The sequence below is a fragment of the Eleutherodactylus coqui genome, chromosome 3 (assembly GCF_035609145.1).
Source record: "Eleutherodactylus coqui strain aEleCoq1 chromosome 3, aEleCoq1.hap1, whole genome shotgun sequence".
Classification (NCBI taxonomy): domain Eukaryota; kingdom Metazoa; phylum Chordata; class Amphibia; order Anura; family Eleutherodactylidae; genus Eleutherodactylus; species Eleutherodactylus coqui.
In genome coordinates this window covers 141,379,292-141,400,155 of record NC_089839.1, presented here as the reverse complement: position 1 = coordinate 141,400,155, position 20,864 = coordinate 141,379,292, and the positions used below count along the sequence as shown (strand labels likewise).

Here is a 20,864-nt window from a genome sequence, read left to right as displayed (position 1 = left end):
ACTACATAGACACTCCCCCATGACTTAAAGCTCCATTCAGAGTGGATCTTCAAAGTTTGATTATCCTGAAAAGTCACAGTGTGGCTTAGAACATATGAAGGCTACTATATTAAAAGGCAAACTTCAAATCTCAATGTCATAGAAGGATTTGTGAGTACAAATTTATAACCATGTTTGATGCTCTCAAGACCGGAATTAACATCACAAGTGGCCTAATGCATCACTGGAAATTATGAGAAACCTATATCTATTTCCTCCCCCACGTAGCATTTTGTCTTTCTGCCTACAGCAGAAAACTGGTATTCATACCTGCCCATGTATCGTTGTATCAGTAAGTATGGCCTCTTTCAGTGATTTGAGTATGGATTTGATCACTTTTTCAGTTATTTTCTCTTTTATTGTTAGTGTAGGAACCCGCAAGATATGACAACCCTTGACATAATGGTCCATGCTGCTGCCTAGGATCAGTGGGCTGCAAGTGCTACCCGCTGATCTTCTGGCTGAATTTAAAGTTAATTGTATCTTCGCCTTTAAGACACCGATACAATTAAGAGGCAGCGCAGGTGTAGGTGGTGATGCAGGTGGCGCAATTATGTGTTCATGTCACCTTTGTCATTTCACTGGATGTCAGAGAAAAGAGTCCAAGAGGTGGACTCTAAAGTGATGGGGGTCTGTTACACTGGATTGGTGTATCGCAAATGTGATGTCAGTTTTTAAAAAGATTTCTAAGACATGCTATCCTGGGAAAATAGCTGTATAACTCTAGATCAAAATGGGTTTATGAGGGGTCACTTCTATAAAACGAAATCTGATCAGCTTCCAATAGGAAGTAAGTTCTAGATTGGACTGGGGAGAGTCATTGGATTGCATATATATATAAATTTTTCCAAAGTGTTTCATACTGTGCCATATAAAACGTTGGTTGCACAAATCAAAGATTTGTCTGATAGGCTATCAAGACTCATTCCTACTAATACACGTAGGGACAAATGACACTGCAAAAAAAGGACTTTGCAACTATCTGCAAAGACTTTGAAGACCTCGGCAGGAAGGTGAAGGAACTAGGAGCATCCTCCCAGTGGATGGCCATGGAATAAGAAGATGGAACAGGATTCTAGAGATGAACAACTTGCTACGTCGATGGTGCCGTCAGCAAAGATTTGGATTTCTAGACCATGGAGTGAATTACCTATATGATGGACTGCTTGCTAGAGACAGGTTGCACCTTACAAAAACAGGTAAGCATATATTTGGTGGGCGCCTTGCTACACTCATCAGGAGAGCTTTAAACTAAAATGTTATGGGAAGGGAAGTGAAATACAATTTATTTATAAGAAACAAACCTAAAAAAAGAGGAGGAGGTATTGCGTTGTATGTTAGGAAGGCATACATATCTACAAAGATTGAAGCTTCAACTGTAGTTCCGTTTGGGTAAGAATACAATGAGAGAACAACAGCTGCCATTGTAGGCATTTACTATAGGCATATAGTATACAAGCCGAAGAAATGGATGAACTTTTTCTACATCAGATGGCCAAGCTCTCAAAAAAGGACAATGTAGTGATCATGGGAGATTATAACTATTTGTTGGGAATCTCTCTCTCAGACAAAAGTAATGGGTCCAACAAATTCTTATCCGCTCTTGCTAATAGAATTAAGTGTCTGCGCTCCAAATATAGAAGGAGTATAATAATGTAATACCAATATAGTCTTGAGAGAAAAGAGGACTTACTTGTTTGCTGTGGAGTCTGTCAACAAGCAGAACTCCACACCATATAGGTCCACTTCAGCCCTAAAAAAGTCACTTAGGTGGTAATCCTAATTAGGAGAGTAGCAGGAACCATAAATCCACGGTGTTCAGCCTTGGGGATGAATAATAGAAAGCAAATAGAAAATGTGCAGGTTCACTTGCACTACAGTACACCAATCTTAAAAGTAAAAAAGTCACAAGAATGTATACACTTACTTCACTTTGGGGACCCGGAGCCAACCATTTCCCCCCATTCCAGTGAAGTAAGTGTATAACTTCTTGTGACTTTTTTACTTTAACCCCTTCCCAATCCAGGACGTACATTTACGTCCTGGAGCGTCGGGGTATTTATCCATTTATCCATATTTAAGGGGGGGGGACGAAAACGGAAAAGGGCCGTGTCATGAAGGGGTTTAAGATTAGTGTAGTGTAGCGTAAGTGAACCAACACATTTTCTATTTGCTTTCTATTATCCGATCTTGCTGACAACTTTGTCTTCTAAATCAGTGTTCTCCAACTCCAGTCCTCAGAGACCACTAACAGGTCATGTTTTCAGGATTTCATCAGTATTGCCCAGGTGATATAATTATTGTTGGTGCCTCAGACATTGTCACAGGTGTTCTTACCATAGGATATCCTGAAAACATGACCTGTTGGTGGTCCCTGAGAACTGGAGTTGGGGACCCCTGTTCTAAAAGGTAGAAGAGAAAACTAACTTGGACTTAACACTTACCAACAGCGAGAAAATGGTTGAGGAAGTATGGGTGGCTGGGATCTTAGGAGGCAGTGATCATGCTATCCTTGAATTGTGGATAGCAAGGGGACGAAGACCTGAGAAGACTCAGACCTCAAGGTTGGATTTCAGAAAGGCAGATTTTAATGGACTCAGAAAAAGGGTAGGAAGGATCCAATGGCTGGATGTTCATAGGGCAGAAATGGTGAAGAAGGTTATGTAATATTGCAAAATTTGATTTTTAAAGCACAATCTTTAACAATCCCTAAAAGAAGGAAGAATGGGAAGCTCACCTCGGAGACCTGTCAGCACTCCCCCCTCCTCCCCCGTGGCGGAATATCGCTAGCGATATTCTGCCTTGGTTGTGAACAGGGGGCCTAAAGCATTTGACAAAGTATCTCATAACCATACTTATTGAAGAAATGACCAAATATGGCAACTGTTAGGTGGATTCACAACTGGCTGAGTGATTGTACTCAAAGAGGAGTTAAATGGCTTTACATCCAATTAGAAGAGTGTGTCAAGTGGGGTACCATAAGGCTCTGTCCTAGGCCCAGTGGTGGTAAACATTTTTGTAAATGATCTATAAGTGGGAATTGAGAGAAAACTGATCAAATTTGCAGACGACACAAAGCTAGGAGGGATATCTAACACTAGGGAAGAGAGAGAGAGGATTCTAAAAGATCTAGAAAGAAAAGCGGAAGGAAGAAACCCAGCAGAATTTTTTGAAACGTGGCTGCCCGAGCTGTTCGGAAGAAACACCCTAACGACGATGTTTGCAATTGAAAGAGCCCATCGTGTACCTACACGACCCCTCCCTCCGGGGGCTCCCGCTAGGCCGATACTCATCAAAATACTGCACTACAGAGACCGAGACATCATACTCCAAAAGGCCCGAGAAAAGGGTGAAATTCAATATAATGGCGCGAAAGTCTCCTTTTTCCCAGACTTCTCTACGGAGATACAAAAGAAGCGCGCAACATTTATAGAAATAAAAAGACGGCTGCGAAACCTGCAAGTGCCTTATGGAATGCTGTACCCAGCCAAATTGAGAGTGGCGGCGCTGGGTACGACGCACTTCTTTGAAAGCCCAAAAGAAGCCAGCGACTGGATAGATGAAAGTAAAGAACAAATTCGGAGGGGAAGATCGCCGCGTAAGTTACCATGAAGAGGCAACGCCAAAAGAAACGCTTATTTGAAGGGAACCCGAAACTTCTGAAAGGCGCTCCTGGGACGACAGGATACATCGCGCAGGAGAATGGAGGACTGGTACCCCGATCCGATCGGAAGACAACGGATCAGTGAGTTACATGTTGGGGGTGTTTGTTGTTTGGTCTCTCTCTCGTATAGTTGGGAAATGTTAAACAAGTTACAGGTAGAAGGGATAATGTTATACGGTAGAAAAATGGTTCAGGGAGGGATAAGGGGAAGAAATGTCAATGTAAATGTACAAATGAAAAGTGTAATGCAAATAACAAAAATATGCTTAGTAAAGGTGGATAAATGTATGTATTGGTGGATACGGGGGGCTAGACCAAAACTTCGCTGGAGAGACTCATTGCTGAGAACTGACAGTAGTACATATACATATGCATATACACGGAGAGACGCGGGCGAGTCACAAATACAGAGATACGGATCCTCCCAGTGCGACTCACTCACAAAAACAAAAAGGGGTGGTGCCGCTCAGAAAATAGTAACCCTGAGGAAGGTAAAAAATAAGGAGAATGAGTAGTAAGGTCAGGATCGTCTCGTGGAATGTGAGAGGTATGAGTGACCAGACAAAAAGGTCAGCAATATTACAAGCCATTAAGGAGCAAGGTCCGGCTATTATTTGTTTGCAGGAGACACATCTATCAAAAGAAAACACGGACACGCTTAAAGTAGGGGGGATGGGGCAGAGCTTCCACTCCACACACACGAGGTATTCCAGGGGGGTCAGCATAGTAGTACACAGAAACATACCGTTTAAATGCCTAACACGAAAAATCGAAGGCCGCTTTATATGCCTACACTGTAGAATCTACAACTATACATGCATTATAGCTTCAGTATATATCCCGCCACCATATAATAACACGATAATGCGGCAAGTAATAGGATTCCCAGCAGATAAACCGGACATTCCAGTCCTTATAATAGGCAACTTTAATTCGGTCATTAACCCTACACAGGACAGACTACGGGCAGGAAATGTAAACGAGGAAAGGGACCTGACATCACTTGGTAAATTAATAAATGAAATATCATTGATAGATATATAAATGGAGAACACGGAACCCCACACATAATCAATACTCCTGCTATTCAACTACACATCAATGTTTATCTAGAATAGATCTAGCAGTGGGGAATATTCAGATATACAGGGATATAACCTCAACAGAATACCTACCAAGAGTTATATCTGACCATTCCATGCTACGTTTGGACCTACAGCACAGTAACACTGATAGTCATCCCCAAAAGAGATGGAACTTGAACCCGCATTGGCTAAATATATTAAACAAGGAAAACGTGAAAACAACACTAGAGGAATACTTTGTCCTAAACAAAGATACTACAAGTATGACAGTCTGCTGGGAGGCCATGAAGGCATATATGAGGGGGGTATACATACAACAAATCACCCAGGCAAGGAAGGGACATAGAGAAAGAGGTCAAAAATTACGGGAAAAATTAAAAGAAACGGAAGAAAACTACATAAAAGAGAAAACTATAATAACACTCAACCTATGGAAACAGGCCCAAGAGGCCCTTAACAAATACTCACTAGACACAGCAGCCACCAAAAATGGGTTCCGGAAGCAGGCATACTACGAAGAGGGAGAAAGAACGGGACATATGCTGGCAGTTATAGCCCGAGCACAAACTAGCCCCACATATATCATTAAACTAAACGACACACAGGGTGAGATTGTTAGAGATGCAACATCCATAAGAGAGACTGCGTGGGAATTCTACTCCTTCCTGTACTCCTCGAGACTGGATAAAACGATAGAACAAATTGAGGAATACCTGGCGGATATAACAACACATAGATTGACGGAGGAACAGAGAGAGTTCCTAGATGCACCAATAGACTTGGAAGAGATGCAAGAGGCGGTAAAAGACATGCAAAATAACAAGGCCCCAGGGGAGGACGGCTTCCCAATAGAATTTTACAAACAACATGCAGATATTCACTGCCACAACTTCTAGAGACAATGACGGAGGCGGAACAGAAAGGGGAACTGCCACGGACAATGCGAAAAGCAAAAATAATAATTCTGTTAAAACCGGAAAAGGACCCCCTGTTGATGGACTCGTATAGGCCAATATCGTTCTTAAATGCGGACGTTAAAATTATAGCTAAAATCCTAGCCAATCGGTTATCAAGAGTGGCATCCACCTTGGTGCACCCGGACCAGAGCGGGTTTATACCAGCAAGGTCAACGGCAACAAATATTCGTAGGGTATTACTAAACCTACAAATACCTGTAGACAACACCGGAGGTAGAATCATATGCTCGTTAGATGCGGCCAAGGCGTTTGATAGCGTCGAGTGGCAATACCTGTGGAAGGTATTAGAAAAAATGGGATGTGGCCCAATATTTGTGAGACGGGTAAAACTTTTATATGCTAGAGTGGAGGCGGACGTGTCCATCAACGGGGGATCCTCAGAGATATTCCCACTACATAGAGGAACGAGGCAGGGGTGCCCATTATCGCCACTCCTGTTCGCGCTAGCAATAGAGCCCCTAGCGTGTAAAATCCGATCACACCAGGGAATAGTGGGATTCCGTAGAGGAAACATGGAGGAGAAAATCGCCTTATATGCGGATGACATGCTATTATTCTTAGGGGATGGGGAAAAATCTTTGAAAACCATGATGCACGTAATAAAAGAATTCGGAGCATTCTCGAGACTCACCATCAATTGGACTAAATCCAAAATACTACCAACAGACACCCCAGAAATGCAAATTGCTAATAGAGAAATAACCCTGAAATGCACCCAAACAATTAAATATCTGGGAGTTAAAATCACAAAAAAGGTTAGTGAGTACAGGAAAATAAACCTAGAACCACTCATGGAAAAATGGAACCAAAAACTTCACATATGGCGCAAACTACCCATGACAATCATAGGAAGAATGAATCTTATAAAAATAATATGGATGCCACAGCTGCTATATTTAATACACAATTCCCCACACTGGATAACACAAAAATTCTTCCACAAGGCCAAGGGACTGTTTAGAGAACTCATATGGGGAGGGAAGGCACCTAGGATAAAACTAGAACTACTATACAACCCAAAGGAAAAAGGCGGACTACCCTTGCCCAACCCGTTCTCATATTTCATGGCGTCCCAGCTGCAACACCTCAGGGGATGGGAGACAGAGGAGACACAAGACGCCAGTTTCAGAATCCTTAAAAATCTTTTCACCGGGTCACATCTGTTCGAAACTCTGGAACGCGGAGCGCTTAAAAAAAACGGTCAAAACGCCCCCACGTTATTATTGACACATAAAGTGTGGTGGAAGACCAGAAACATGTTCGATATAAAAAGCTGCACACAGTATACCCCCATATGGAATAACCCATACCTACCAGAAATCAAAAAACTACAAGGTTTCCAAGAGTGGAAAGACAGGGGAGTTAGGAGAATGGTCCAGATACTGGAGAGGGGAGAGCTGAAAACCCTTGAACAGCTAAAACAGAACTACGACATCCCCAATAGTGACTTCTATAAATATCTACAGCTCAGACACGCCATACAAGCGGAAAAGAACTCGGAGGAAATAACAGTGACAACGAATATAGTAGCGGACATAATAGGGACGGCCACCACCACAGCGGGGAAAATATCTGTAATATACTCCCACATACAGGACACGATTAACGCACGCAACCTGATACCAACAAAAGCAAAATGGGAAGCAGACATAGGGCCCATTGAGGAGTCGCACTGGGAGGAAATCCTACAAATGACACCCAAACCATCTCTGAGTGAGTCACACAGAGTTTCGCAAATATTCCTAATACACAGAGTGTACTGTACCCCGGCCTTCTTGTACAATATAGGAATAAGAACCTCTCCGATATGTGCAAGGTGCAAAACCCACACGGCGGACCTAATCCACATGCTATGGAGGTGTCCGAAATTGCATAGATATTGGGTGGAAATAAGAAACGCAATAAACGCGGCATTTGGCATACGTATGGACTTTACACCATACGTGTGCATTCTGGGATATACACAAGACCTACCGTTAGACGACCATGAAAAACTGGCGGTATCCAGACTATTATACATAGCTAGAAAAACAATAGCACAGAGGTGGTTAGATGAAGAACCACCCACGCTGGGAGAATTCAAAAACAAGGTCAACCAAATTTTACCGTGTGAGAGGAGTATATACACCAAACGCAAGACCAGCCAAAAATACCAGGACATATGGCTGAGATGGATACATGCCCAGAGCCAAACAAATGATGGCGGACCAGGCATATAGGGAGTGGGATGGTGAGCCGTGTGGGGTGACACCTGTAAACCGGGGACTTAATGTATAGAATTAAAAAGTCATAAAGAAACACGTACTTGGTATATATAAAGTTTATTAAACAAAACAGAGTTAATTACAAGTTTGCTATGATGTAAAATAAAGTGGAAAGGTCTAACGGGGTAGGACAGGATAGGAGGGATTAGAGAGAGAGAGACCAGACAATGGACAGAAGGTATATGGCTGCCCCTTGCAAGCAGCAAAAACAACTATCTCTGAACCAAAAAGAAAACAGAAAGAAGACAAGCAACATGAAGACTAAAGAATACATGTTCACCTTAGGAACTGATACTATCGTCTATATTGAAGGACTGTGAACACACAAAGACAAGTCATCTAAAGGACTAAATGTTGGGAGAGAGACCACGGGGGGGAACCAGTTGTATACAAAAATGTTATAAAGATATGTAAAAAAGTGGAAAAGTTTAATAAAAAATACTTTTAATCAAAAAAAATCCATTAAAGGGATGGTAACACAATAAAGTAATTCAACACAAAAACAAACAAAAAAAAGATCTAGAAAGGCTTGAACATTGGGTGGTGACTAAAGAATGGTATTTAACAAAGAGAAATGCAAAGTCCTACATCTGGGCAAGAAAAATGAAAAAAAAAACATACAGAATGGGAGAAATTGGGCTAAGCAGCACATGTGAAAAAGACTTGGGTATACTAATAAATCACAGACTGAACATGATTCAACAATGCGATGCAGCAGTAAAAAAGCAAACACAATTCTGGGATGTATTAAGAAAAGTATGAGTCAAGATTACATGAGGTCATTATCCCCTCTCTACTCTTCCAATGTCAGACCTCATCTGGAATATTGTGTCTAGTTGTGGGCATCCAATTTAAAAAAGACCTCAACAAACAGACAAGTTCAGAGAAAAGTTACCAGAATGATGAGTAGTCTGGCAAATCATGTCCTATTAGGAACGGGTAAAGGATCTGGGAATTTTCAGCTTGCAAAAAAGAAGGTAGAGAGGAGACTTAATAGCTGTCTACAAATATCTGAAGGGTTGTCACAGTGCAGAGGGATCAGCCCTATTCTCAGTTGTACAAGGAAAGACTAGAAGCAATGGGATGAAACTGAAAGGGAGGAGACAGATTAGATATTAGAAAACAACTTTCTGACAGTGAGGGTGATCAATGAGTGGAACAGGTTGCCACTGGAGGTAGTGAGTTCTCCTTCAATGAAAGTCTTCAAACAGAGGCTGGACAGACATCTGTCTGGGATTATTCAGTGAATCCTGCATTGATTAGGGGGTTGGACCAGATGACCCTGTAGGTTCCTTCCAACTCCACGTTTCTATTATATAAAATGAGAATGCTTGGTCTGGGCGAGAATGTGTGCAAGTGGATAAGTAACTGGTCAGTGATAGAAAGCAAAAGAGGGCTATTAATGGTACAAACTCTGATTGGGTTACCATTACTATTGGGGTAACACAGAGGTCAGTATTGGAGGGGTTACCAGTGGGGTACCACTGGGGTCAGTATTTACCCCTATTCATTTAAATATATTTATTAATGACCTTGTAGAAGCATTGTACAGTCAAATATCAATATCTGCAGATGATACAAAAGTATGTAAAGTAATTAACACAAGAGAGGACAGTATATGGCTGCAAGTGATCTGGATAAGACAGAACCTTGGACAGAAAAGTGACAAATGAGGTTTAAGACTGAAAAATGTATAGTTCTGCACATGGGGAGAGGAAATGCATGTCACCATTACACACTAAATGGGAAACCACTGAGTAAAACTGACATGGAAATGAACTTGAGGATTTTAGCTAACGTTTAATATAAAGTAGCTGCTGTCAAGGCAAATAGGACTATGGGAGGCATCAAAAGAGATCTAGGGGAACATGATGAAAACATTGCTCTTACTCTTTAACTCCTTCCCGCTCCTGGACGTACCTGGTACGTCATGGCAGCCTGGTACTTCCCGCAACATGACGTACCTGGTACGTCCTGGGGATAGCGCGGGATCACATAAGATCCCGCGCTATCCTGCAGCGGGAGCCGGCTGTCAGTCACAGCCGGCGTCCCGCTCCAACAGCGGGGGGACATCGGAGATGCGCCCGCTGCTGTTAACCCCTTCCCTGCCGCGATCTAAGTAGATCGCGGCAGGGAAAGAGTTCACAGAGGGATCGCGATCCCTGTGTGTCTCCGGCCGGAACTCGCGATGTTATCGCGAGAGCCCGGCCTGTCACCATGGCAACAGGACGCCAGACACTGGCGTCCTGTATTGCCTGTGCCTATAATCGCTGTACAAGCGATAAGGCATGGCAGAGCAGTAGCTCTGCCATGCCTTATAACAGCGATCATAGGCACAGTGATGTAAGTCCCTCAGAGGGACTCAAATAGTATAAAAAAAAGAAAAGAAAAGTGTAAAAAAAAGAAAAATGTAAAAAAAAAAATGTAAAAAACCCCTTTTTTATGCTTTTTCTAATATTAGCATAAAAAAAGGGAAAAAAAACTAAAACCCCACATATTGGATATTGACGCGTCCGTAACGACGTGTACAAAAAGTTGAACACGCTTTTTATTTTGTACGACAAAAAGCGTAAAAAAACCGCTAAAAAACAGAGGCAAAATGCTAATTTTTAGCATTTTGCCTCACAAAAAATGCAATAAAAGTGATCAAAAAAGCCATACATTTCCCAAAATGGTACCAATAAAAACTACAGCTCGTCTCGCAAAAAAAAAGCCCTTAAAGAGCTCCGTACATAGAAAAATAAAAAAGTTACAGGACTTTGAATGCAGCTATAGAGAAAAAAAAAAGATTTCCAAAAAAAGGGGGTTTTATTGCAAAAAAGTGTAAAAACCTAAAAAAAATATAACAATTTTGGTATTGTTGTAGCCGTACCGACCCGCAGAAAAAATTTAGTGTGTCATTTATGCTGCATGATTAACGCCGTAAAAAAAAAAAAAAAAATCTATGGCAGAATTGATGCGTTTTCTCTCCCTGTTATCATAAAAAAAAAATTTGACGATATTGTCTATGTACCCAAAAGTGGCACCGATAAAAACTACAGATCGCCACGCAAAAAACAAGCCCTTATACGGCCGCGTCCACGGAAAAATAAAAAAGTTATGGCTTTTGAAAAATGGAGATGGAAAAATACCAAAAAATCGCTTGGTCCTCAACGCCAAAATAGGCCGTGTCATTAAGGGGTTAAAAATCACCAGTCAGACCACAAATGGAATACTGTGTAAAGTTTTTGTAAAGAAAAAAAGAATGCAATAATTTGGAAATCTCATATAACCATAATAAATTTACAATAGAATATTAAACCTGTAGAGGAAGAAGGGAGACAATTTTCCATTTCATTTTTAAAAACAGAAGGCAGCAACATATCTCAAAAAAGTTGGGACAGGGTTTACAAAACGGCTGGAAAAGTAAGTGGTACTAATGAAAAACAGTTGAAGGGTGAATTTTCTACTAAGTCACATGACTGTGTATAAAAAGATCTTGTTGAGGGGCGTGGCCTGGCCATGGCGGAGGACAGCAGCAGGCTCTAAGAGCTCCTGACACCGGAGGCGCCGGCAGCCCATAGTGCGGCTACATAATAGGCAGCAGCAGGAAGAGCAGACCCCAGCGGCGCCCTGCAACTCACTCTCGGACCTCCACAGGACGGGGTTTGGAGGCTTTCATCTTCGGTGGGCAGCGGAGAGAGCCCAACAGCGGGAAGCTGCAAGATGGCGGATCGGGGGAGGAGCCGCGGGGACACAGTGCTTCCTCACAACAGCCAGCAGAGAATGGAGGCCCCCTTCTTGCTCCTCCACCGCTGCACCCACGGAAGACTGCGGCAGCGGGGAGAGGGTGGAACAGGGTCAGGGGACCGGCGGCAGCTCACCCGGCCCCAGCACTGGAAACTCCACGTGGCAAGGAGCGGCCATTACAGGAGGGGGAGCGGCACAGCCCACGGGAGGCGCGCAGTGCAGAAGCGAAGGTATGATAGAGGGGACAGGGAGGGGAACACAGCTACCTCTGAACCGTTTTGCCTAGCTCCCTGAGGAACCACCCCAATACCAGGTGGAGATGCAGGCCTCCACCATCATGCGGAAACTGTCCCCACCGATACATGTCAATGCACAAGATGGCGGCCCCCGTTCCCCGCTGCCCTCCACACAAGTAGCCGCTTCCCAGCCCCACAGCCCTGATCCTGCAGTTAAAGGGGCACCCCTCACCTCAGTTGGAGGATCGAAGAGTGAAGTGAGGGGAGCACAAGCAGGCGCTGGACACTTGGAGATTGGACCCCAACCCCTGGCGGAAGTGCAAGCCACTGAGGGCAAAAGAGGACTGTCCCGATTAGCCCACCAAGTTACAAAAGCTGGAGCTGTGGGCCCTGTCTTGGCCCCCAGCGCATGGGCATCGACTCAAAACACAAACATGGGTCTAGAACACAGGCATGGCCTGCCTCCCCCACCTGGAGGTGATCACAGCCCAACACAGGAGGCACAGGTACCAGACGCAAGCAGGCCATTTCTAAACATGGCCATAAGAAGGGGCAGAAGAGCGGAGATGCTACAGAGAGTGGAGAATACAGCATGCAGTTCATATGTTTCCAGCATCTCTCCCCCCCCCAGCAAGGGAGTCATGACTATATGATTATTGAATTCCGTGAGTTACGTGCTCAGTTACAATGTATCCCTACTAGGGAAGATATGGAGGCGTACATCTCACGACTAGAATCAGCATACAAGGCCGAGATCTGCTCCGTCCGCCTAGATGTACACCATCTGGGAGAGAGGGTATCGACGACCGAAAGCGATGTGGCTTCCCTTGCTGATGGAGTAGAGTGCCATGAAAATACCCTAGCCACTGTATCTTACATTTTACACTTTCTAATGGACTCTCTAGACGACATTGAGAACAGGGGTCGCAGGAACAATATCCGAGTTAGGGGTCTCTCTGAGGATATTGAGCCCTCCAGAATAGAGATGACTGTACGGAACATCTTCAATGACCTACGAGAGGTCCCACCCGACACCCCACTGGAGATGGAAAGATGTCACAGGGCCCTTGGTCCACGGTCTAGGGACCCTGACAGACCACGCGACATAGTGTGCAGAATTCACAAATTCCAACTGAAGGAAGCCATAATGAGAGGAGCCCGTGAGCAATGAGACATACAATATGAGGGGGCATGGCTTCAAATATTGCCGGACTTATCCAGATTCACACTGGCTAAACGACGGGCCCTTGGCCCCCCGCTGGAGGAACTCTGTCGCGGAGAAATCGCTTACAGCTAGGGGTTACCCTTTCACCTTCAAGTCCGACACAGAGGAAATATGAGAGAGCTGAGACACCCGGAAGAGGTGCTGGCCTTCTGCGAGATGCTCAACCTCCCGATCCCTGACATTCTAGGTTATCCAACCCTACCCTCGTTGCCTGGGAATGAGCGTTTTCAACAGCCATACAGGGGACCTAGAAGGAGGAAAAGACGCCGAGAGGGACGAGGTGGAGCGCGCTCGCCACCTGACTCCCCACGTGGCTGATCCAGAGTAAAGGAACTCTGCTCATATCCCTGTTTTACAGATTTCATAGGCTGCTAGCATTATGTTCCTGCTGATACTTAGTTAATGGTTTCCCATAAAGTTGCATAACGACCATTGTTGCTGCGCGGTGGGCTGGGGGCGCTTTCCGGGGTGGTCTCTCCGCCAGTGGAAAGCGCTTCCCAGACTGGGGAGCCCAGGACTGACCTTAGGTCGTCCCACGGGCAGTTACTAGTTTTTTTTCCCCTCCCCCACTGTTTTTCTTCTAATTTTTTAGGGGTGCAGGCGTCTTCCCTACTTGAGGGGGGGGGGGGGGGGGATGGCGGGTGCGCTCCAACTGTTTGGCGGAACTTGCCCCACTGAAGGGACTGCCGACACTATAGTTCGGAGAGAACTGCATATTAGTGCTTGAGTTGCTTGATGTTTGTCCCCCCCCCCCTTTTTTTTCTTCTTCTTTCCTTCTTCCTTCTCTAATTGAGACTTGGGTGGTTGATATCTTTTGGTATCTTCCCCTACTCCTGGCTCTTAGAGGCCGAAGCTTATCTGTAAGTGTCTCCCTGAGTCCTATTTCTCCTGCCTTTCTGTGTCTTCTGCCGTGTGCAGGGGGTGACCTCTGTCGTGCCGTCGCTACTGTCTACAACTATGGCCAAACTAAACTTATGTTCCCTAAATGTTAGGGGCCTCAATGTGGTGCAAAAAAGAAGTCAGATATTGTACCAAATGCATAAACTGAAATTGCAAGTCTTATTCCTGCAGGAGAATGAGAGACCAGCGCTTTGCGGCATGGTACCACAGCACGAACCCCACTACTAAATCGAGAGGAGTGTCAATAGCGATACACAGAGCAGTACCACACGAGGTTTTAGACGCAGAGCTGGATCCAGAGGGGTGGTTTGTCTTTCTGAAGGTCCGTATGTAGGGTAAGCTCTTCACTCTTGCGGCGTGGTACCTTCCCAATCGAAGTCCTGCACAAGCGGCGACTTTAACTTCCCACTAGACCCTGAGCGGGATTGCTCATCAGGGAGGGCATCAGTCTCAACTTCACAGCTCCGCATGATCCACAGGGCCCTTAGGCAGCTCCAGTTAGTAGATGTTTGGCGGGTGACTCACCCCACACATAAGGCATCATGCTCTGTCTGGATTGGAACCCAAAGGTATCTATTTGGTCAGCACTCTGGTCAGACCATGCACCGCTTCTCTCTCTGACAGTCCCAGGCGTCCTGGAGAGACCATGGTCGTGGAGGTTGAATGACAACCTTCTGAAAGACACACTGTGCTGTGCAGATATACGAAGCACCATTGAGAATTTCCTCACTGACCACTCTGCTGACGCAACCTCTAAGCCGGTTCAATGGGAAGCACTTAAATGTGTCCTGAGGGGGTTTGTCATCAAACATGGGGCATGTCTGATACGGGACAAAGCGGCCAAAATAATCTCCCTGTTAGATAAAATAGCAAACCTGGAGAAAGTGTTCCGCCAGTCAAGAAACCCATCCACGCAGAATGAGCTACTGAATGCAGGGGAGGAATTGAGACACCTCCTAGACCAAAAATATCTGTGATTTAGGGATAATATGAAACGATACTCCCATGAGCATGCTAATAAAAGTGGACGTTCGCTTGCGGGTTTTCTCCGTAACAAAACTAGTTCCGCATATGTTCCTCATTTGGTGGACGGTACAGGCCAAAAGAAGCACGATCCTAGGGGAATCACAGAAGCCTTTAGGATCTAGTACCATGACCTCTATAATATACAGGGTCAATTGGCTGATATGACCCCTGCCAGTCGGAAAGCTAAGATAGACGCTTATATACAGAAAACAGCCCTCCCGGGTATCCCAAGAGAAATTAGGGAGTCCTTGGACTCTGAGTTCTCGGCGTAAGAAATTAACGAAGCTATTAAGACCTTGCCGGCCGGGAAAGCCCCGGACGGGCTTACCCCCTGATTCTTCAAACAAATTCTCACCCCAATCCTACAAGAGGCGTTTAATCAAATCTCACCCTCAGCTCCTTTCCCCCCTCAGTCATTTATGGCCCACATCACAGTACTTCCCAAACCAGGCAGGGATGCTGGAGTATGCTCCAGTTATCGCCCTATCTTACTTCTTAATATTGATGTTGTTATTTTCCAAAGCATTAGCGGGCAGACTGGCTCCCATACTTCCATTCCATATCCATAATGATCAAGTGGGATTCATAAAAGAACGGGAGGCTAGGGATAATCCCAACAAGACCCTTATCCTGTTGAGTCAGGCCCAACGCTTGCCGCAGCCATTCTGCCTCCTTTCAGTGGACGCTGAGAAGGCCTTTGATCGTGTTAGCTGGGACTTCCTGGGTGCCTCATTGGCACATCTGGGCCTGGGAACGATTCCTGAACTGGACTCTGGCGCTGTATGGGAATCCGTCAGCGTGGATTCGAGTGAACAGCCTCCTGTGTGACCCAATGCCTATTAGGAACGGGACGAGACAGGGATGCCCCGTCCCCTCTCCTGTACGCCATTGTTATGGAGCACTTGGCTGTGGCACTGCGAAGCAATCTGGATGTACGGGGTCTACAGGTTGGGAGCCAGATCTGTAAGACGGCCCTTTATGCAGATGACCTTCTCCTATTTGTATCTCAACCTCGTACCACATTCCCAGCGATCTTGCAAGGGTTTGCTCATTTCGGTCATCTGAGTAACTTCAAGGTCAACCTGCATAAGTCTGAGGCTATGAATGTCTCGCTTCCTCCCAGTGAATTAGCCCACCTTGCAGACCAATTCAATTTCAAATGGCGCTCAACCTCCATCCAATATCTGGGGGTGCATATAGCGACGGATGTTTCATCTTTATACCACCTTAATCATGTTCCCCTATTAGAAAGAGTGACAAAGGAACTGAAGGGGTACGCTACTAAACAGTTAAGTTGGTTGGGGCGGATAAATGTATTAAAAATGGATGTGATCCCAAAGTTCCTCTATCTTTTTCAGACTTTGCCAATTAAGCTACCGGTACAGTATTTTAAACAGATTCACCAACTGTTTTGAGGATTTGTGTGGGGAGGGAGAAATAGCCGTATTAGTTACCGAACCATGTCGCGCTTAAAGCCCAGGGGAGGAGTGGGTCTCCCAGATCTTAAAACATACTACTCTGCGGCTGTTCTCACCAGACTGGTAGACTGCCATCATCATGCAGCCTCAAAACAGTGGGTGGGAATGGAAGCAACACTGATCTGGCCCCACCTGCGGCTGCTACCTTGGATCAAGAGAGAGAACAGGCCCACAGCCTTGCCTCCTACTCTGTTGACGCTGAACTGTTTAGAAGTATGGGACAAATTGATGACCAGAGGGGATGTGGCGATCCGCAGGGGAGCCCTAACTCCGATATTTCATAACCCCGCACTCCCACCAGGGTGGGAGAGACGTAATTTGCTGGGCTGGAGTGAGGAGGAGGATACTCGTTGTTGTCAGATTGTGGGCTCTGGGGGCCTCCCATCATTTAACGAACTGCAGGCGTCCCGACCTGAGCAGAGATTGCTGTGGATGGAATACCTCCAATTGTCCTCATTCTGGAGGACCCAATTGGGGTCATGTACTTTTGGGAACCCCCCTAAGCCCATTGAGGAATTGTTCCTGAGAGCCGATCCCCCGGTTCGGGTACTTTCTCGGATCTATAGATTCTAGAGAAGCTCACGCAGGGCCTGCCGCGTTATGTCAGGGGCTGGGAGAGGGATCTGTCAGTGGAGTTGCAGGACTCTGATTGGGAGAGGGCCTTCACGTTCGTGCACAAGCTACCCCTGGCCTGCGCTGCGCAAGAAGAAAATTTTAAACTTCTCTCCATGTGGTACAGATGCCCTGATGTAATTCATCGCATTTTCCCTTCAGTCCTTGAGAAATGCTGGAGATGCGGGTCCGAGCGGGGTACCATGCTGCACATCTGGTGGGAATGCTCACTTATCCAGCCTTTCTGGAATAAGGTATTTGAATTATACGAGGGGGCATCGCGTTGCGCGGCAGAGGTCACCCCGCAACTGGCACTGCTGTCAATTATTCCTGGCCCATTCGACACCATCAAAAAGGGTCTTCTATGGCATTTCCTTACCGCAGCCAGTGCGGTAATCCCGCGCCACTGGCATAGCAACTCAATCCTGCAATTTGTTCAGGAACTGAACCAGCTAATGTACATGGAGGAGCTGGGTGACGAAGGAGTGGAAGGACCCAGGCTAAGTGATCAGGCTTGGGCATTATGGAACACGTACCGCGACTTAACGCCGTTGACAGTGGGATAGTGATGCGGTGGGCTTCGGGAGGCGATGGGGAGTTGGATTTGCGACACAGACATAGCTGGACGGCTATAAACAGTGTGAACCATGGAGGGTTCCTTCCCTTTACCCCTGAGTAGTCTTCTCTTCCCCTGAGATTTTCTTTTCTTCCTTTTATCTCCAGTTTTCTCCTAGTTACCATGTGTGTCTTTTTGTCTATTTTAATGTTGGTTATCAATTTTTATCTTTGCGGATTCAGATAGTTGAGAGTTGAACCGATTAAGTAGGCATAAGAAGGTGTATGATACGAGGGCCCAGTGTCATGTTTTAATAGTTTTTGAAGGCTACCCTTAAGGCGATATAAGAGGGACTTTCAACTGATGCTATGGTTTGTTCAACTGCTGTGACATTTGTTTTCAAATTCCTCAATCTCATGCTGCGGTCCTGCGTGACCTGCTATAAAATAGATGTTCCCTTTTTCTTCCCATCCTTGGTTTTGTTCTGTATGTGATTAAATATGTAAACATTTTCAATAAAAACATATAAAACATAAAAAGATCATGTTAGAGAGACAGAGTCTCTCAGCAGCAAAGATGGTCAGAGCTTCATCAAATCTTTGAAACACTGTGTCTAAATATTGTGGAACAATTTCAGAAAATTTTCCCCAATATAAAATTGCAAAGACTTTGAATATCCCCCCCATCTATAGTACATAATATCATTAAAAGATTCAGAGAATCTGGAGAAATTCATATGCACAAGGGAAAAGTCCGACGGTCAATAATGGATACTTAAGATCTACGGGTACTCAGGCGTCACTGCATTAAAAACAAGCATGATTCTGTAATACAAATCACTGCATGGGCTCAGGAATACTTCCAGAAATCATTGTCTGTGAACACAGTTCACCGTTCAATTTGCAAATGCAAGTTTGAGCTGTATCATGTAAAGAAGAAGCCATATATCAACACAATCCAGAAATGCCAGCGTGTTTTCTGGGCGAAAGCTCATTGAAAATGGACTAAAGCAAAATGGAAAACTGTTCTGTGGTCTGATGAATCAAAATTTGAAATTCTTTTTGGAAAGCACAGACGTCGTATCCTGCGGACTCAAAAGGAGAGGGACGGTCCAGCTTGTTATCAGTGAACAGTTCAAAAGTCTGTACCACTGATGGTATGGGGTTGCAATAATGTCTATGGCATGGGCAGCTTACACATCTTGAAAGGCACTACCGGTATCAATGCTCAGAAATATATAGAGGTTTTAGAATAATATATGCTCCCATCCAGACATTTTTGCTTTAAAGGAAAGTCTTGCATATTTCAGCAAGACAATGCTAAACCACAGATTGCATCCATTACAGCAGCATGTCTTCGTGGAAGAAGAGTGAAATTACCTGCTGAAATTACCTGCCTGCAGTCCAGACTTTTCACCAAAAGAACACATTTGACACATAATGAAACGAAAAATCCAGCAAAGATGACCCAGGAATGTTGAGCAGCTAAAGTTCTACATCAGACAAGAATAGGACAACATTCCTCTCCCAAACCTCCAGCAATTGGTCTCCTCACTTCCCAGACGTTTATAGACTGTAAAAAGAAGAGGTGATGCCACACAATAGTAGACATGGCCCTGCCCCAACTTTTTGAGATGTGTTGCTGCAACCAATTTCTATATTGCCTAATTTTTTTTAATGAAATGGAAAAATGTCTCACTTACAACTTCTAATATGTGTTCTATTGCGAATAAAAAATGGTTAAATGAGATTTAATTGAAATCATTGCATTCTTTTTTTCTTTCTTCTTATCTACGATTTAGACAGCGCCCCAACTTTTTAAAAATTGGGGTTGTACATCAACATAGAAGTAAGTTCTTTACTGTAAGAGCAGTGAGACTATAGAATTCTCTGCCTGAGGACGAGGGTGATGGCGAAATCGCTAAAAGAGTTCAAGAGGGGCCTGGACACCTTTTTTGAGTGCAACAATATTACATGTTGTGGTCACTAGCTTAATTTAGAAGGATCACTAATCCAGGGAGCGATTCTATATTTTTTATCTGACATACGGAAAATTAGCTTTTATCTCATGGGGAAATTGCCTTCCTATGGATCAACATTGCAGGACAATAGGTTGAACTGAATGGACATGTCTTTTTTCAGCTTTACATACTATATTGCTATGTCACTATGTTAAAAAATCCAAAAATCCAAAAATCATCCAATGAAAGCAACATGGTACCACTGAGTCTAAGGCCTCATGTCCACGGGCAAAACTGAATGGCAGAATCCAAGCGGGTCACTCGCGTGGACAATCCGCAGTTCAATATGCCTATAAACAATCATTGGGCATCCACAGGTAATTAAATACCCATGGATGTCATTTTATCCCAGTGTGCGAATCATACGCGTGGGATAAAAAAAGTGCAGCATGCTCCATTTTCTGCGGATTCCCGCACAGACGGCTTCCAGTGAAGTCAATGGAAGCCATCCGAGCCGCGGCACACCTGCAGCTGACACTGACGCGGGAAAGCAGGAGACTTGAAAGAAAAAAGGAATTGGGCGTGGCACGCCGCAGTGCTAAAGAAAAGATCCGTCCGAGACAAAGAAGACTCAGACCGCATCCGGACAGGTCCATGGCTGCAGGCATGGGTGGAATCCGCTGCTGGATTCTGCACTTGGAATCTGCGCGTGCCCGTGGACATGAGGCCTAAGTCAAGGCTATACACATATTCTTAAACACGTAATTCATCATAGCAGGCCATCTTTGCTAGATGTGTAATCATCTTAACTTCCGGCAATGTGCTGAATATTTTGTGGTGCAGATCTATATTGTAAAACAGTATGACAGAACTTTGGTTACACATCTATAGTACTAGATAAATTAACAGCAAAAGCACATTCATCCATACATTTTCTTAAAATTTAGTCAGAAATGAATATTTAAAAAGAAACACTTAGTAAAATACTGTATACAAGCAACATCAAAACACATATTTCAATGAGTAATCAGTGACTATAACATGTAACACTGCTACAATCAAGAAAGGTATCCAGGACTTAAACCCTTTTCATGAGTTCCCCATCACTACATC

At 44.6% G+C, this 20,864-nt stretch overlaps 1 protein-coding gene across 3 annotated transcripts in view; it reads right to left on the bottom strand.

The window, feature by feature from the left end:
• The window catches only part of XPNPEP3 (X-prolyl aminopeptidase 3), a 111,072-nt gene that overhangs the window by 8,822 nt on the left and 81,386 nt on the right, over positions 1 to 20,864 (bottom strand). The gene's annotated exons all lie outside the window — the stretch shown is intronic.